The sequence below is a fragment of the Monodelphis domestica genome, chromosome 4 (genome assembly GCF_027887165.1).
Source record: "Monodelphis domestica isolate mMonDom1 chromosome 4, mMonDom1.pri, whole genome shotgun sequence".
Classification (NCBI taxonomy): domain Eukaryota; kingdom Metazoa; phylum Chordata; class Mammalia; order Didelphimorphia; family Didelphidae; genus Monodelphis; species Monodelphis domestica.
Genome location: NC_077230.1, coordinates 235,100,486 through 235,116,870, shown reverse-complemented (window position 1 = coordinate 235,116,870; position 16,385 = coordinate 235,100,486). Strand labels below are relative to the sequence as shown.

At 41.8% G+C, this 16,385-nt stretch overlaps 1 long non-coding RNA gene across 5 annotated transcripts; it reads left to right on the top strand.

Moving 5' to 3' along the window:
- The first annotated feature begins 5,309 nt into the window (after positions 1–5,309).
- Positions 5,310–16,142, top strand: LOC103101605 (uncharacterized). 5 transcript variants are annotated; one of them, XR_001630104.2, is made up of 5 exons: positions 5,310–6,620; positions 6,715–6,821; positions 14,480–14,612; positions 15,475–15,550; positions 15,953–16,142. It is a non-coding gene; the product is annotated as an uncharacterized LOC103101605 (long non-coding RNA). The 5 variants fall into 5 exon arrangements; XR_001630106.2 differs by lacking the exon at positions 6,715–6,821 and having other exon boundaries at positions 5,310–5,533; XR_001630107.2 differs by lacking the exon at positions 6,715–6,821 and having other exon boundaries at positions 5,310–6,371.
- Positions 16,143–16,385: the final 243 nt, after the last annotated feature.

The window sequence follows — 16,385 nt, the reverse complement described above, 5'->3', positions numbered from 1 at the left end:
GGAAAAGAAACAAATGGGGGTAAATTTATATGTCACAAAGAAACTCATGGCAGGAGGGGGGAGAACATCGATACACTGGAAGGGTAAAGAGTTTGAAGATAGGAAATACTCAACTCTTACATACTTTAAAACTGACCCAAAGAGGGAAGAACAATCCAATCCATTGGGGAAGAGAATAGATTTGCGTCCTATAGGGGAGTAGAAGGGTAAAAAACAGACTGGTGGGGAGGGAAGCAGTACAAGGGAGGGAGAGGGTGGGGGGGAAATTTTAAAAAGACAACAGGGGAAAATAAGGGAGGGAATAAGAAGAGAGGGGAGTAGAAAGGGAAGTATGAGGGGGACTGATTTAAAGTAGATCACTGGACTAAAAGGTAGAGCAGAAGAAGAAAGGTTAGAATTAGGGAAGGATATCAAAATGCCAGGGAGTCCACAAGTGACAGTCATAACTTTTAAGGTGAATGGGATGAACTCACCCATAAAACATAGACGAATAGCAGAATGGATTAGAATCCAAAACCCTACCATATGTTGTCTTCAAGAAACACACATGAGGCGGGTAGACACCCACAAGGTCAGAATTAAAGGATGGAGTAAGACCTTCTGGGCCTCAACTGACAGAAAGAAGGCAGGAGTGGCAATCATGATATCTGATAAAGCCAAAGCAAAAATAGACCTGATCAAAAGGGATAGGGAAGGTAATTATATTTTGTTAAAAGGGACTTTAGATAATGAGGAAATATCACTAATCAACATGTATGCACCAAATAATATAGCACCCAAATTTCTAATGGAGAAACTAGGAGAACTGAAGGAAGAAATAGACAGTAAAACCATATTAGTGGGAGACTTGAACCAACCATTATCAAATTTAGATAAATCAAATCAAAAAATAAATAAGAAAGAGGTAAAAGAAGTGAATGAAATCTTAGAAAAATTAGAATTATATGGAGAAAAATAAATAGGTATAAAAAGGAATACACCTTCTTCTCAGCACCACATGGCACATTCACAAAGATTGACCATACATTAGGTCACAGAAACATGGCACACAAATGCAGAAAAGTAGAAATAATAAATGCAGCCTTTTCAGACCACAAGGCAATAAAAATAATGATCAGTAATGGTACATGGAAAACCAAATCAAAAACTAATTGGAAATTAAAAAATATGATACTCCAAAATCGTTTAGTTAGAGAAGAAATCATAGAAACAATTAATAATTTCATAGAGGAAAATGACAATGGCAAGACATCCTTTCAAACCTTTTGGGATGCAGCCAAAGTGGTAATCAGAGGTAAATTCATATCCTTGAGTGCATATATTAACAAACTAGGGAGAGCAGAGATCAATCAATTGGAAATGCAAATAAAAAAAACTCAAAAGCGACCAAATTAAAAACCCCCAGCAGAAAACCAAACTAGAAATCCTAAAATTAAGGGAGAAATTAATAAAATCAAAAGTGATAGAACTATTGATTTAATAAATAAGACAAGAAGCTGGTACTTTGAAAAAACAAACAAAATAGACAAAGTACTGGTCAATCTAATTAAGAAAAGGAAGGAAGAAAAGCAAATTAACAGCATCAAAGATGAAAAGGGGGACATCACCTCTGATGAAGAGGAAATTAAGGCAATCATTAAAAATTACTTTGCCCAATTATATGGCAATAAATACACCAATTTAGGTGATATGGATGAATACATACAAAAATACAAACTGCCTAGACTAACAGAAGAAGAAATAGAATTCTTAAATAACCCCATATCAGAAAATGAAATTCAACAGGCCATCAAAGAACTTCCTAAGAAAAAATCCCCAGGGCCTGATGGATTCACCAGTGAATTCTATCAAACATTCAGAGAACAGTTAATCCCAATACTATACAAACTATTTGACATAATAAGCAAAGAGGGAGTTCTACTAAACTCCTTTTATGACACAAACATGGTACTGATTCCAAAACCAGGCAGGTCAAAAACAGAGAAAGAAAACTATAGACCAATCTCCCTAATGAATATAGATGCAAAAATCTTAAATAGGATACTAGCAAAAAGACTCCAGCAAGTAATCAGAAGGGTCATCCACCATGATCAAGTAGGATTTATACCAGGGATGCAGGACTGGTTCAATATTAGGAAAACCATCCACATAATTGACCACGTCAACAAGCAAACCAACAAGAACCACATGATTATTTCAATAGATGCAGAAAAAGCCTTTGATAAAATACAACACCCATTCCTATTAAAAACACTAGAAAGCATAGGAATAGAAGGGTCATTCCTAAAAATAATAAACAGTATATATCTAAAACCGTCAGCTAATATCATCTGCAATGGGGATAAACTAGATGCATTCCCAATAAGATCAGGAGTGAAACAAGGATGCCCATTATCACCTCTACTATTTGACATTGTACTAGAAACACTAGCAGTAGCAATTAGAGAAAAAAAAGAAATTGAAGGCATCAAAATAGGCAAGGAGGAGACCAAGTTATCACTCTTTGCAGATGACATGATGGTCTACTTAAAGAATCCTAGAGATTCAACCAAAAAGCTAAATGAAATAATCAACAACTTTAGCAAAGTTGCAGGATACAAAATAAACCCACATAAGTCATCAGCATTTCTATATATCTCCAACACAGCTCAGCAGCAAGAACTAGAAAGAGAAATCCCATTCAAAATCACCTTAGACAAAATAAAATACCTAGGAATCTACCTCCCAAGACAAACACAGGAACTATATGAACACAACTACAAAACACTCTCCACACAACTAAAACTAGGCTTGAGCAATTGGAAAAACATTAACTGCTCATAGATAGGATGAGCCAATATAATAAAAATGACCATCCTACCCAAACTTATTTATCTATTTAGTGCCATACACATTGAACTCCCAAAAAATTTCTTTACTGATTTAGAAAAAAAAAAACATAACAAAGTTCATTTGGAATAACAAAAGATCACGGATATCCAGGAAAATAATGAAAAAAAAAACACAAATGAGGGGGGCCTTGCAGTCCCAGACCTCAAACTATATTACAAAGCAGAAGTCATCAAAACAATTTGGTACTGGCTAAGAGACAGAAAGGAGGATCAGTGGAATAGACGGGGGGGGGGGGCAAGCGACCTCAGCAAGACAGTATATGATAAACCCAAAGATCCCAGGTTTGGGGACAAAAATCCACTATTCGATAAAAACTGCTGGGAAAATTGGAAGACAGTGTGGGAGAGATTAGGTTTAGATCAACACCTGACACCCTACACCAAGATAAATTCAAAATGGGTGAATGACTTAAACATAAAGAAGGAAACCATAACACAGAATAGTATACATGTCAGACCTTTGGGAGGGGAAAGACTTTAAAACCAAGCAAGACATAGAAAGAGTCACAAAATGTAAAATAAATAATTTCGACTACATCAAATTAAAAAGCTTTTGTAGAAACAAAACCAATGTAACTAAAATCAGAAGGGAAACAACAAATTGGGAAAAAATTCTTCATAAAAACCTCTGACAAAGGTTTAATTATTCAAATTTATAAAGAGCTAAATCTATTGTACAAAAATCCAAGCCATTCTCCAATTGATAAATGGGCAAGGGACATGGATAGGCAGTTCTCAGATAAAGAAATCAAAACTATTAATAAGCACATGAAGAAGTGTTCTAAATCTCTTATAATCAGAGAGATGCAAATCAAAACAACTCTTTGTGGTGGCCAAAAATTGGAAAACGAGGGGATGCCCATCAATTGGGGAATGGCTGAACAAATTGTGGTATATGTTGGTGATGGAATACTATTGTGCAAAAAGGAATAATAAAGTGGAGGAATTCCATGGAGACTGGAAGGACTTCCAGGAAGTGATGCAGAGCAAGAGGAGCAGAACCAGGAGAACATTGTACACAGAGACTAATACACTGTGGTATAATCAAACGTAATGGACTTCTCCATTAGTGGCAGTGTAATGTCTCTGAACAATCTGCAGGGATCTAGGAGAAAAAACACTATTCATAAGCAGAGGACAAACTGTGGGAGTAGAAACACAGAGGAAAAGCAACTGCCCAACTACAGAGGTTGAGGGGACGTGACAGAGGAGAGAGACTCTAAAGGAACACTAATGCAAATATTAACAACATGGCAATGGATTCGAATCAAGAACACATGTGATACCCAGTGGAATCACTAGTTGGCTATGGGGGTGGAGGAGGAGGAAAAGAAAATTATCTTTGTCTTTAATGAATAATGTATGGAAATGATCAAATAAAATATTATAAAATTAAAAAAAAAAACAGAACATTTCCATGGTGCCATAGTTTTGACTGCAGCATTAAACTTTTTTTAAGAGCACTTTCAAACTTTAAACTATCTCATCAACAGGATTTGGTGAGGTCTGTCAGGATGAGAAAAGCAACCCCCCACCACCCCGGACCTAGGGGCAGAAGTTGAGTGTCTTTCCCAAGGTCGAGCAAGCCAGCCCTTCCAATCAAAGGAGGAGTGGCTTGGGCTCTTCAATCAGGAGCCTGGAGGCTGGAAGGATCCTTTTCAATACACCTGTTCCTGGACCTGCTCCCAAGAGCTGCCCCTTCCCATTCAGACCAGCACCTTCCCTTCCTCTGGCCTCTCCAAAAATCAATCCCGACATCTCCTTAAATCAAAGTCAGACACAATGAAAGGGTGGTGGGGAATTTTGTTTACTGATCCTGGCATCTAATTAAAATTAGCTGATGGTTCTTCTAGTAGGTTTTTGTTCTGACTATTTTAAGCGCGGGCGGCTGGATCAGTGCAGCCCCTAGTAAGCTGTCAAATCAAATTTTCAAAAGCAAATTGCTTTTATAATTAATTTAATTATTATTACGGCTCCCAGTTTTGTGTTGCCTTAATGAACACAATCAGGTTTCACCCTCCGGTTCTCGCCTTCCTCCCCCCTCCCCCACTTCTGAGGCTCATCTCCCACCTCCCCACCCCAAGCTGGGCAAATGGAGGGGAAAGGAAGAAAGCAGATACGCACGATGTGCCCACCCTCCTCCTCCCCTCAGCCATCTCCCGCACCCTCCGAGTGAGTAATTAAAGTTCTGATTGTTGTCTCCGGCTAAATGGTACATGTTTTAATTACCCCAGGAGCCCGCCGGTGCAACCTCGCCCCCTACCCCTCCCCACCCCCACCCCGCGCTCTGCGCACTGGCATGTGCGCCAGTGAGTGTGAGTGTGTGCTGACAATGACAGCGGCCTGTCTGTCACAGCGGGCGACGCCTTCGCTAGGGAACTAACTGCCAGTTACTAGGGAAACGGGCAGGGAGGCAGCTGGGTCAAGCTGCAAGGGTGGCAATTGGCAGAAGTCGACATTTCAGCCCTTTGCGTGGATCTCAAATCCCTTCCCCTGCTAGCCGAAACCTCTGGGACCTTAGAAGTGAGGTCTGGGGGTACGAGTAAAGAAAGGGAGGTAGTTAGTATCTAGTCCCACACCCCACAGCCTCCTCTCCTCATAAGTTGCTTCTCTCTCAAAGCCATAGGCTGGCCCTCTGGCAGGTAATAAAGATGGGGAGGGAGAGACTCCTATAGTGACCCAAGAAAGAATGACTAGCCCCTTTCTATCCCTGTATGTTTCTCTCTCCGCCTCCCTTCCCTATTCTCTTTCCTTCCCTCCCTCCCTTTCCTTCTTTCTTCCTTGTTTCCCTTTTATTTTCCTTCCTCCTTTCTTCTTTCCTCTTACCCTCTTTTCTTCACTTCTCCCGGTCTCTCTATCTCATGTTTTCTCATATTTTCTCTGTCCCTCTAATTTGTCTTTACTTTTTTTTACCTTTTTCTTTTTCTGTGCTTTTCTTTTATCCTATCTTGCTATTTCTTTTTGATATCCTTTCTCTCTCTCCATACCTGTCTCTTTTCCTGTCTCTGATTCTCCCCCTTGTATATAGCACTATTTCCCTCAACTCCATCTCTCTTCTCTTTCACTGTCCTTCCTCTTTCTTTTAGAATCTCTCATTTTAAAAATGTATTTGTGTCTTTTTCAGATGTCTTCCATTCTCTTAATCTACTTTCTTTTCTTTTCTCCTTCTCTCTTTAGTATCTTATTTTTTCTGTTTCTGGGCATCCTCTGTTTGAGTCTTTATCTTCTCTTTTGCTTCTATCCTTCCTATCTCTTTCTCTTTCTATCTGTCTTTCTCAGTAGCTCCTTGATTCTGTTTCTGGTGTCATCCTTGACAGACTGAGTGGACAAAGTGACCACTCACTGTACCAGCACAACTCCAAAATCACTACAAATTGCAATGAGCCCTTGGTGAATTTCTGCGGTTGCAGTGAAGGGAACCTGGATCAGTGATGAGCACAGAGGCAGAAAAAGCTGTTTTCCCAGTTATGGTCTTTTAAGGTGTATCTGGGGATGCACAGGGGTTTAAAATGGTGGGATGTAAGGGTGCAGTTGGGCAGATTCAACTAATTGGCCACCAGTGTTTCTGAAAGAGGTGCTAGAGAGTAAGAAGAAAATGGCCAAAATACTGAGCAGAGAGTGGCAAGACTAGAAGGTTACTGAGGAATCAGTCAATCAACTAGTATAGTAGTTAAACACCTACTTACTATGTGCCAGGCAATGTGCTAAACACTAGAGCTACAAAGAAAGGTAAAAGATAGATCCAGCTCATGAAGTCTAATGGGAGTGGGGAATGAGAGGTGATAACATGCAAACAACTATATACTAACAAGATATATACCAGACAGATTGGAGATAATCAGCAGAGAGAAGGCATTAAGATTAAGGAGGCCTGCGGAAAGATTTTTGCAGAAGATTATGAGATTTTAGCTTGGATTTGAAGGAAACCAGGTAAGCCAGAAGGTAGAAATGTGGTGGAAGAGAATTCCAGAAATAGAAGACAGCCATTGAAAATATGCAGAGTCTGAGGGCAGCCAGGTGGCTCAATGGATTGGGAGTCATATCTAGAGACTGGAGGTCCTGGGTTCAAATCTGACCTCAGATACTTCCTAGTTGAGTGACTCTGGACAAGTCATTTAATCCTCATTACCTTGCCCTTACCACTCTTCCGCTTTGGAATCAATATGCATTATTGACTCTAAGATGGAAGGTAAGGGTTTTTAAAAAGAGAGAAAGAAAATACCCAGTCAGGAAATCCATTGCCTTGTGAGAGGAACAGCAAGGCAGCCAGTGTAACTGGACTGCAAAATATATAGGGGTGAGTGAGACATAAGAAAACTAGAAAGGTAGGAGGGAATCAGGTTTTGAAGGCCTTTGAACACCAAACAGAGGATTCTATATTTGATCCTGGAAGTGATAGGGAGCCACTAGAGTTTATTAAATAGAATGGTGGGGAGATTAATATGTCCTTTTAGAAAGAACAATTTGACAGCAAACTGAAGAATAACTGGAGTGGGGAGAGACTTAAGTCAAATAGAGCAACCAGCAGGTTATTGTAATACTCCAGGCATAAGGGAATGAGGTCCTACCTCATACATAGTTGGTAGTATCAGAGGAGAAGTGGGGGCACACAAGTGAAATGTTATGAAAGTAGAGACAACAGACCATGACAATTGATTAGATATGGGGAAGGGCAGAGAATGAGAGGAAGACACTTAGGGTGTGAGTCTGAGAGAGAGGGAGCATGGTGGAATCCTCAACAGTAATAGAGAAGTTAGAAAGAGGGGAAGGATGGGGGTGGGGGGGTGGAGATAATGAGTTCTATTTTAGACATGCCAGAGTTTAAGATATGTAGGACATCAGGTTCAAGATGATAAATAGTGGAAGATGGAAGAATGAAGATAACTGAGAATTTAGGGCTGAGAAATAGATCCGAGAGTCATCTGCATAAAGATGATAATTTATTAATTGATTCAAAGTGAAATGAGCAGAACCAGGATAAAGTACATAAATAAATTAACAGAAATATAGTATGAAGAACTAAACAATTATCAACAATGCATGGTTCTAAGATAAACCCAAAGGACTTATGATGAAAAATGCTATCCACAGCCCAAGAAGGAACTGTTGAAATCTGATTGCAGATCAAAGCATGCCATTTTTTTCACTTGATTTCCTTCATGAGTTTTTTCTTGTATGTGTTAGACATGTCTTCTTTCACAGCTTGAGTAATATAGATATGTGTATTACATGACAACAATTGTATAACCTATATCAAACTATTTACTGCTTTGGGGGGGAAAGAGGGAGAGAATCTAAATCACAAAATGTCAGATAACAATTATCAAAAATTATTTCTATGTATAATTGAAAAAATATTAAAGTTAGAAAAATAAGATGCCAATTGAAGTTGTGGGAGCTGATAGATTGCCAAGCCAAAAAGCATAGAGAGAAGAGAAAATGTCCTAGGGAAGAGCCTTAGGGAACTCCCAGATTTAGTGGGCATAGTGTGAAGATACAGCAAAGGAGGATGAGAAAGAAGGATCAAATAGGAGGAGAACCAGGAGGGAGAAAGACCACAAAAACCTAGAGAACAGTATCAAGAAAAAGTGGGTGATTGAAAGTTAACAAGGGCTCTAGAGAAGTTGATATGAATGAGAATTGCAAACAGAACATTAGGCAATGATGAAATCATTGGAGAGAGCAGTTTTGTTTGAATTCTGAGAATAGAAGCCAGAGTGCAAAAAAGTTAAGAAAAGAGTGAGAGGAAAGGAAAAGGAGCCCCCTATTAGAGAAAGTCTTCTCAAGGTTTTCCGTACAAAAAGGAAGTGAGATCACAAGGATGGACAGATCAAGTGAGAGTTTTTTGAGGATGAGGAAGACATAGGCATGTTTGTAGGCAGTAGAGAAATAATGAGCAGATAGAAATGATTGAAGATTAATTAGAGAGTAGAGATGATAGAGGGGGGAAGCAAAGGAAGGAAAGAAACAAGCGTTTTTAAAGAACTATTATGTGTTCCAAGAACTGTGTTCAGTACTTTAAAAATGTTATTTAATCTTTACCATAAACTTGAGAAGGAGGAGGCATTATTATCCCCATTTTTCAGTTGAGGAAACTGAGGTAGAAAGATTAAGTGACTTGCCTGGGGTCACACATTTTATAAATGTGTGAGACAGACTTTAGAACTTGGGTCCTCTTGACTCCAGGCCTAGAGTCCAAATCACTGAACCACCTAGCTATCTTTCTGGGTGAGCTGTAATTTGTCAAAATAAAATGAGATCATTTGTGCATGCAGAGGAAGCAGTTGCTAAGCTTCATCTTTACAGTGGCTGCTTTCTAGGATGATGGTTGAGGGCACTGGGATGGAAGCTTTGCTGTTTCCAAGGCTCTTAGGTTCAGGGCCCTGGGAAGTCTCCATCAGGTTATGAGGAAGATGGTGGTCAAGGTGGAGTTGGTGGTGATGGTTTGACCTACTGTCTCCTGTCTCTCCCTCAGAATGCCTTGCTACTTTAGCTGGGCTAGTCTGCATGACCTGTGAGTGGTAGTTGGTACAGATGACGTGATCCTTCTCAGGAATCGCTTCTCCAGACGATGACTATGAAGACTGAGCTGGAAGCAACATCAGTGATCTGTGGTGGCTGCCATTCCCAGGGCTCCTGCACCTATCTGCTTATGGCAGCACTTGGTCAACAGTTGTTGCCAGTAGTCATGAGGAAGTTGGGCTCTTTTTCTACAGTAATTTCTCCCTCAATAATGGCTTTGGAGGCTGAGCATTGGCATGCCATGGTAAAGATGTAACCTAAACAACATGATTGTGGGACCTCCTCCAGTCTTGTTCAGCAGCTCTTGTAAATAACAGCAAAGAAGATGGTAGGAATAAGTTGGGGCTGAGCTTTTCCAAGAGAAGAACATCAACAAGACAAGAGGAAACAGATATTCAAGAGCAACAAATCGTGTAAAAATGAAGTGGTTAGCTCCAGTTGATGATGGAGAAGGAGATTGAAGTCAGAGCAGAGGTAATGGTCAAAGAAAGTACTGAGGAGAAAGTATTTAGGTCGCTCAGTGGATAAAGAATCATGCCTAGAGACAAGAGGTCCTGGGTTCAAATATGACCCCACATACTTCCTAGCTCTGTGACCCTGGGCCATTCACTTAAACCCCATTTCCTAGTCCTTACTGCTCTTCTGCCCTGGAGTCAATACATAGTATTGTTTACACAGAAAGTAAAGAGTTTTTTTAAAGGATTGAGTTAGAGGAAATAGAGACCAAAATGAGGCAGAAAAACAGATATAGGGATGAAACATAGGGAAAGATGTCATGACAAAAACATTATGGCCATCATTCAGTTGTTTCAGTCTTGTCTGACTCTTCATGACCCCCATTTGGGGTTTTCCTGGAAAAACAGCTGGGGTAGTTTGCCATTTCTTTCTCCAGCTCATTTTACAGGTGAGGAAACTGAGGCAAACAGGGTTAAGTGGCTTGCCATGGGGTCACAAATAAGGTAAGTGTCTGCAGCCGGATTTGAACTCTGGAAGATGAATCTTCCTGACTCCACTCCCAGCACTCCATTGAATTCATCACCTAGATGCCCTGGGGAAGTGTTAGAATTTCTAATTAGGGAAGTAATATTTGTGGGTAATGGCAAAATCTGGTATGCAGCCATTACTATATGTGCCTAAGGAGGAGTTATGGATTAGATCGTGGGATTTAAGAGGGTTGAAGAAATGAGAGCTTGAGGACTTTGAGGGAGCATCTATATGGATAATTAAGGCCCTTGGTTCAAGGGCTAGAGTTGGGAAGGAGAAGAAGAATGTGAACCGGCTGCCAAACTTCTTAAGAAAGAAGAGAGACTTCCATATTGCAGGGCAAGGTGGTGGAGCAGTGTGCTGCAGTTACTAAAATATTGATCAGTAAAAAAAAAATTGTTTTTGACTGGACTTTACCAAAGGAAAGATTATAGAATGAAGGAGAGTCTAGGAGTGACAATGGGGAGCAAGGAATATTCTGACTCTTCCTCTAGGATGAGTGAAGGGAGGTTGTAAAAGAAGGTACCATTAGTGATGGAGAGGATAGCTGGGAATGCAGTTCTGCCAGAGAGGAGCCAGATCTCAATGAGGACTAATAAATGGAAAGAGTATGAAGGGAAAAGAGAAGGAAATGTGGTCATTATGGAACAGGATCCCAGAGGGTATAGAGGGCTGAATTGGATTTGGAACATGGGCAGTCTCAGGTCAATGGGGCTGGGGGGATAAAAGAACAGGAGGAAGGAGCAGGTGACAAATTTTATACCAAATACCCATTGATTATTACAAGGAGACACAAATGAAGTCATAGGGAATAAGAGTGAGTGGCAGATAGGGAGAAAACTATCCTATATGAGGTTGAATTAATTAATGCATTAAGGCCTTGGGTTTCTCAGTCGTTGCTCTATGTATAAATGGAACTTTGGACAACTAAACCCTAAATGACCCTGAAGAATAACAGCATGGGGTGAGGTCACTGAGTTACATTCTACTCCCCCCCCCCAATTCCTTACCTTCAAAATCAATACCATGTATTAGTTCCAAGGCAGAGGAGTGGTAAAGGGCTAAGTAAAAAAGTTTAAGTGTCTTGCCCAGGGTCATAACAGCCTAGAAATGTCTGAGGTCAAATTTGAACCCAGGACCTCCAATCCCCAGCCCTGGCTCTCTATCCTAGCCACCTAGATGCCCCTACATTCCACTTTTTTGAGTGCTTTTCACACCATAAATACATGCCAACCATATAACCCTTTCTTCGGACTGGCTGGTTCCTGCTGGAACCTCCAATTTAATGAAAGCACCCAGGATAGCCTTGTGAACTGTTGTCACATTTAAGTCATCATACTTCCTTTATGACTCACTTCAAGGCACTTTCATCAGCTCCCAAATTCTCCTAGATATTGGACCATCTTTATGGGGAGGGAGGGTCTTAATTTGTTTCCAGCCTGGCTTCTGCAGTCATAATTCAGAGGAGCAACCATTATATAGAATTCCAAGATCCTCAACACCACAAGGACCAACCTCTAATCAGCTGCCATTCATTTATGGGCCAGTCTGACTACAGCAACAATATGCCCTGAAAGAGAGATGGAATGATGGGATTGCCACGACCCCCAACAACCACCTTACCTTAGACCCTGGTGGATTTAACTCAAGATTCTGTGCCCAGATGCCCAAGGGATAGCAGTACGAGACCAGTCCTGCTTCCAGTCCAGTCTCCAAAGTCACCATGCAAGGGAACAACCTTTGTACATATCTGACCTAACACCTGTGTCTGCAGATGTTTTATGGTCCATCCTTTCCTTTCACAACTACTGAAGACCCAGAAAAAAAGTCACTGCCAAAACTCTTGGCATTGTCAAATAGTTTAACATCAGAAATGGATGTGGTTTTATTAATGGAAATGGCACAACAGAAGATGCATTGCCATTTCCCTTGCTGCTACATTCTAAGGACCACTGGGCTTTTCCATCTACTTGGAAGAAAGTTTTATGAGTTATTTATTAGAAAGAGAGTTTGTTGAAAGCAGGCATTGTCTTGCCTTTCTGCTTGAATCTCCAGTGCTTGACAGAGAGTATATGATAAATGCTTTCCCCCCAATTCATTCATTCACTATATGGGACAAGGAGGAGAAGAAGGGAAAAAAAACCCTTTGTTTTGGGTCTCATTTGAATTGGTTCCTCAGATTTCAACCTGGACTTAGAAGACCTTCATTTGAAACTTAAATCTTTCTTGTTATTTGACTTTAGGGGAGGAAAGGAAGGAATAAATATTTATATACTACATACTCTATGCCAAGAGCTTTGCTAAATGCTTTATAAATATCTCATTTGATCCTTACAAAAACCTGCAAAGTGGGTGCTATTGTCCACATTTACAGCTGAGTGAACTGAGGCAGAGGTTGTGACTGGCCCAGGGTCATGCAACTTGGAAGTATCTCAAACTGGATTTGAAGTTACGTCTGCTTGACTAAAGGTCTAACAGCCATTCATTCCACAGTTTAGCTTCCTCTTAAAGCCAGGCATTCTGCCTCTTTGACTTTCATTTTCTTTCCTGAGAAAATGAAGGGATTGAATTAGATGTTCCTTGAGGTCCCTCCAAGCTCTAAAAATCTATGATTATCTGACAAAGACTCATCATTCTAGATAATACACAAAAAACAAAGGACCTCACATTCTTCCTCTAATCAACTCAGCACCTTATCCATCAAGAAAAATTGAAGTGGTTAATAGAGGGAGATAGATGGTACAGTGTATAGAGCCACTGGATCTGGAGTCAGGAAGATGTGAGTTCAAATTTGATCCTCAACAAGCCACTTCACTGATATGTGCTTCCAGCTTCCCCATCTGTAAAATGGGTATAATAATATTTACTTCCCAAAGTTGTGGTTGTAAAGGTCAAATGAAATAATATCTATAAGATGCTTTGCAAACCTTCAAGCATGATATAAATGTTAATCATAATTTATATTTGAGTCTGAGAATGGCATAGTAGATAAGGAGCCAGCTCCCTAAGAGGGCCAAGCTGCCAAGCTGGATAGAAGGTGCCAATTAATATTGGTTGATCAAGTTTGGGCAGCTTGGTGGTACAGTGGATAGAACATTGGCTCTGAAGTCAGAAGGACCTGAGTTCAAATCTGACCTCAGACACTGGCTGTGTAACCCTGGGCAAGTCACTTAACTTTATTTTCCTCAGTTTCCTCACCTGTAAAATGAGCCAAAGAAGGAAATGGTGAACCCCTCCACAGTATCTTTGCCAAGAAAACCTCAAATGGAGTCACAAAGAGTCAGACTGAAATGAGTGAACAATAAAAATTCAAATTATCTCTTTGGGAGTTTGCTACACTGATGAAATTTCACAGGTCAAGTCCACGTGGCTGGTGCATTCAGATTTACAAGTTCATTCCCCATGGTGACCTAGAGAGTGCTTGCATCCTCATCCTCATTTTATAAAGAAAAAGCTTAGTGTATATGGTGAATTATCCATAATCACTCAACTGCCCTCTCCCTTCTACCCTCCTCTTATGTTTCAGTCTCTTTGTCACCCCATTTAGGGTTTTCTTGGCAAAGATACTGGAGTGGTTTGCCATCCGTGCTACTCTAGTGGCCCTCAAAGGAAATCCCAGCAAGTCCTTCCAGAGCCGTGATGGTCAAGGCAGCTATGAGTGTATTTGTGGAGAGGAGGAATGTTGGGGAAGAGGGAGCTACAAGCTGTAAGCAAAGCAGAATATCTTTGTCCCCCCTGCCCCTCCACCTCAGCCAAACCCTCTTACCAGCCTTCTGATGGGGGCCGTCTTTCCCCTCCAGAATCAGAGCCTGGAAATTCCCTTTTGAGTTCTAGGATTATTGTGCTCACCGCTCCTTCTGCCAGGATCCCCACCAAATAGCATAATCTACCCCTCCAAGATGTTGGAGGTGACTAATCCCATCAGAGGAATCTCCCCCAAACCAAGGTGCCTGTGGGGATGCTGGCAGGGGCAGGGCGCCAGGACAAGAAGGTCCAGTCCTGCTTTTGATGCCACCCACACTGGCCTTGAAAATCCCAGGCGGGAAAATTTGGCATCCTCTAACGCATCTTTCCATTGCCAGGTAAATGCTCCAGCCAAGCCATCTTTGTAGAGTAAGCCTGCCACCTGGTGTTACCGCTCTCCAACTACAGGCCTGGGGTCCTTGCAGCTGGTTTTAGCCTAGCTCCCTCTCTGGCCTCGACTCCAATGGAAAAGTAAGGCTGGGAGTATCTTTGCTCCCCTACTCACCAACTTATAGACAATAACTGGCCCAATGGGACTGATCTGGAGCTGAATGGAGTCCTGTGGGTTCTAAGACCGGAGGGCAGGAAGGAAAGGGGTTGGAGAAGCCATTGTTCAGACAAAAAGCATCCCAGTGGGATGGGGGGAGAATGGGTAGGGTGGCTGTATCTCCAGGGAACAGGCATCCCTCTTGCAGCCTCTATTTGCCTGTATCCAATGACAAAGAGGATTGGAGGAGGCACCTTATAGAATTCCCTATTTAGGTTTAATCAGGGAAGGAAAAGGATAAATTTCTTGCCTAGTGCTCCAGCGGGCATCTTGCCAATTCCCTGGCATCCAGGGTTGTTAAAGCTTTCCTATACCTAAAATTACTCTTTTCCCAAGCTTGCAACCTTACTGTCTGCCGTGTGCCATCCCAGAGCTTGTTGTCTTCCCATTGAGACCTGAGAATCACTGAGAAATAGCACTCTTAAAGACTCAGAATCTTTGACCTTAGATAGACATCAGGCCACCAAGTCAGTCTTCCTGCTTGCCCCTTGTATTCCCTGGCCTGGGGTGTGGGGGTCACTTTATTCCCCTCCATATAGTCTACCATCCAGCATCAGTCACCTCTTTCCATTCCTCAAACATGTCCCATTGCCCACTGCCTTTTCATTGGCTCTCCTCCATCCCCAGAATGTTCTTCCTCATCAAGGACCAGCCCAGAGTCCAGCTCCTTCAATGGGCTTTTCCCCTTCCCTCCTACCCCTACCCTAGTCCTTAATGCTGGTACCCTGTGTCTGAGACTACGTATCAGGGCTAAACATAGCTCCTTGATGTTGCCTTCCTTACTAGACTGTGAGCTTTTTGAGGGTAACGGCTGTTTTTGTTCCTTGGTATTCCCAGCACCAAGCCCAGTGCCTGCCACAAGGTAAGCTTGTTAACTGACTAATTGACTGGGTCTAGACTGAACTACAAATTACTCACCTCATTGTTCACCCTCTATGGCTCCTTGCCCAGCATCCCTAACTGTTCTCCTCCCCCTGACTCCCACCTCCACCGTGCTGCCAAGGCTTACATCCCCCCAAAGCAGATGCTCAGTAGGGCCACAGCACCTTTTAACCCAGTCAAATGAGGTCAAGGAGGCCCCTGTCCCCCTGCCCTGATTGCCTACTAGGTTGACTGCCCCTGCCATGATCCTTTCTCTCCCCTCTCCTGTGGGCAGCCGCCTTCTTTTTCCTTTCCCCCTCCCCCTGTCCCTGCAGCCAAGTCGTCGCCACCACCCTGGCTCTTTGGCCTGCTGTCTTATTAATTCCTAATTTCCAATTTGCAGGAAGAGAGAACCTTAAACCTCCATCTCGCCAGCCCAGCAATCACACAGATGATCCAAGTATCTTTGGACAGCCTTTAATTTATTTCCCAGCGCACGCAGGCACTGCTGAGAGACTTGATGGCACCAGCTTAAACATAATAAATTACTCAAGTACCAGAGATTAGTTAATAAAGCACCAGGCTCCCTCCTGGACCCTTCTGCCTTGGTTGGAGACACCAAATAGTCTTCCAAAGATGCCCTATAGGAAGTTCAGGGGAGAGATACAGGGATAACGTCCTCTTCTTGCGACAACAGAGTTGAACAGCTGGCTTTACCCACTGCCCTATTCTAGGTTAGAAGGATGTCTGGCATTTCTAACTCACAACCCACTGAGAGGAGGAAGGAAGAAAAAAAGAGAGAGAAAGAAGAGAAGCTTTAACTGAATGACTTTAGA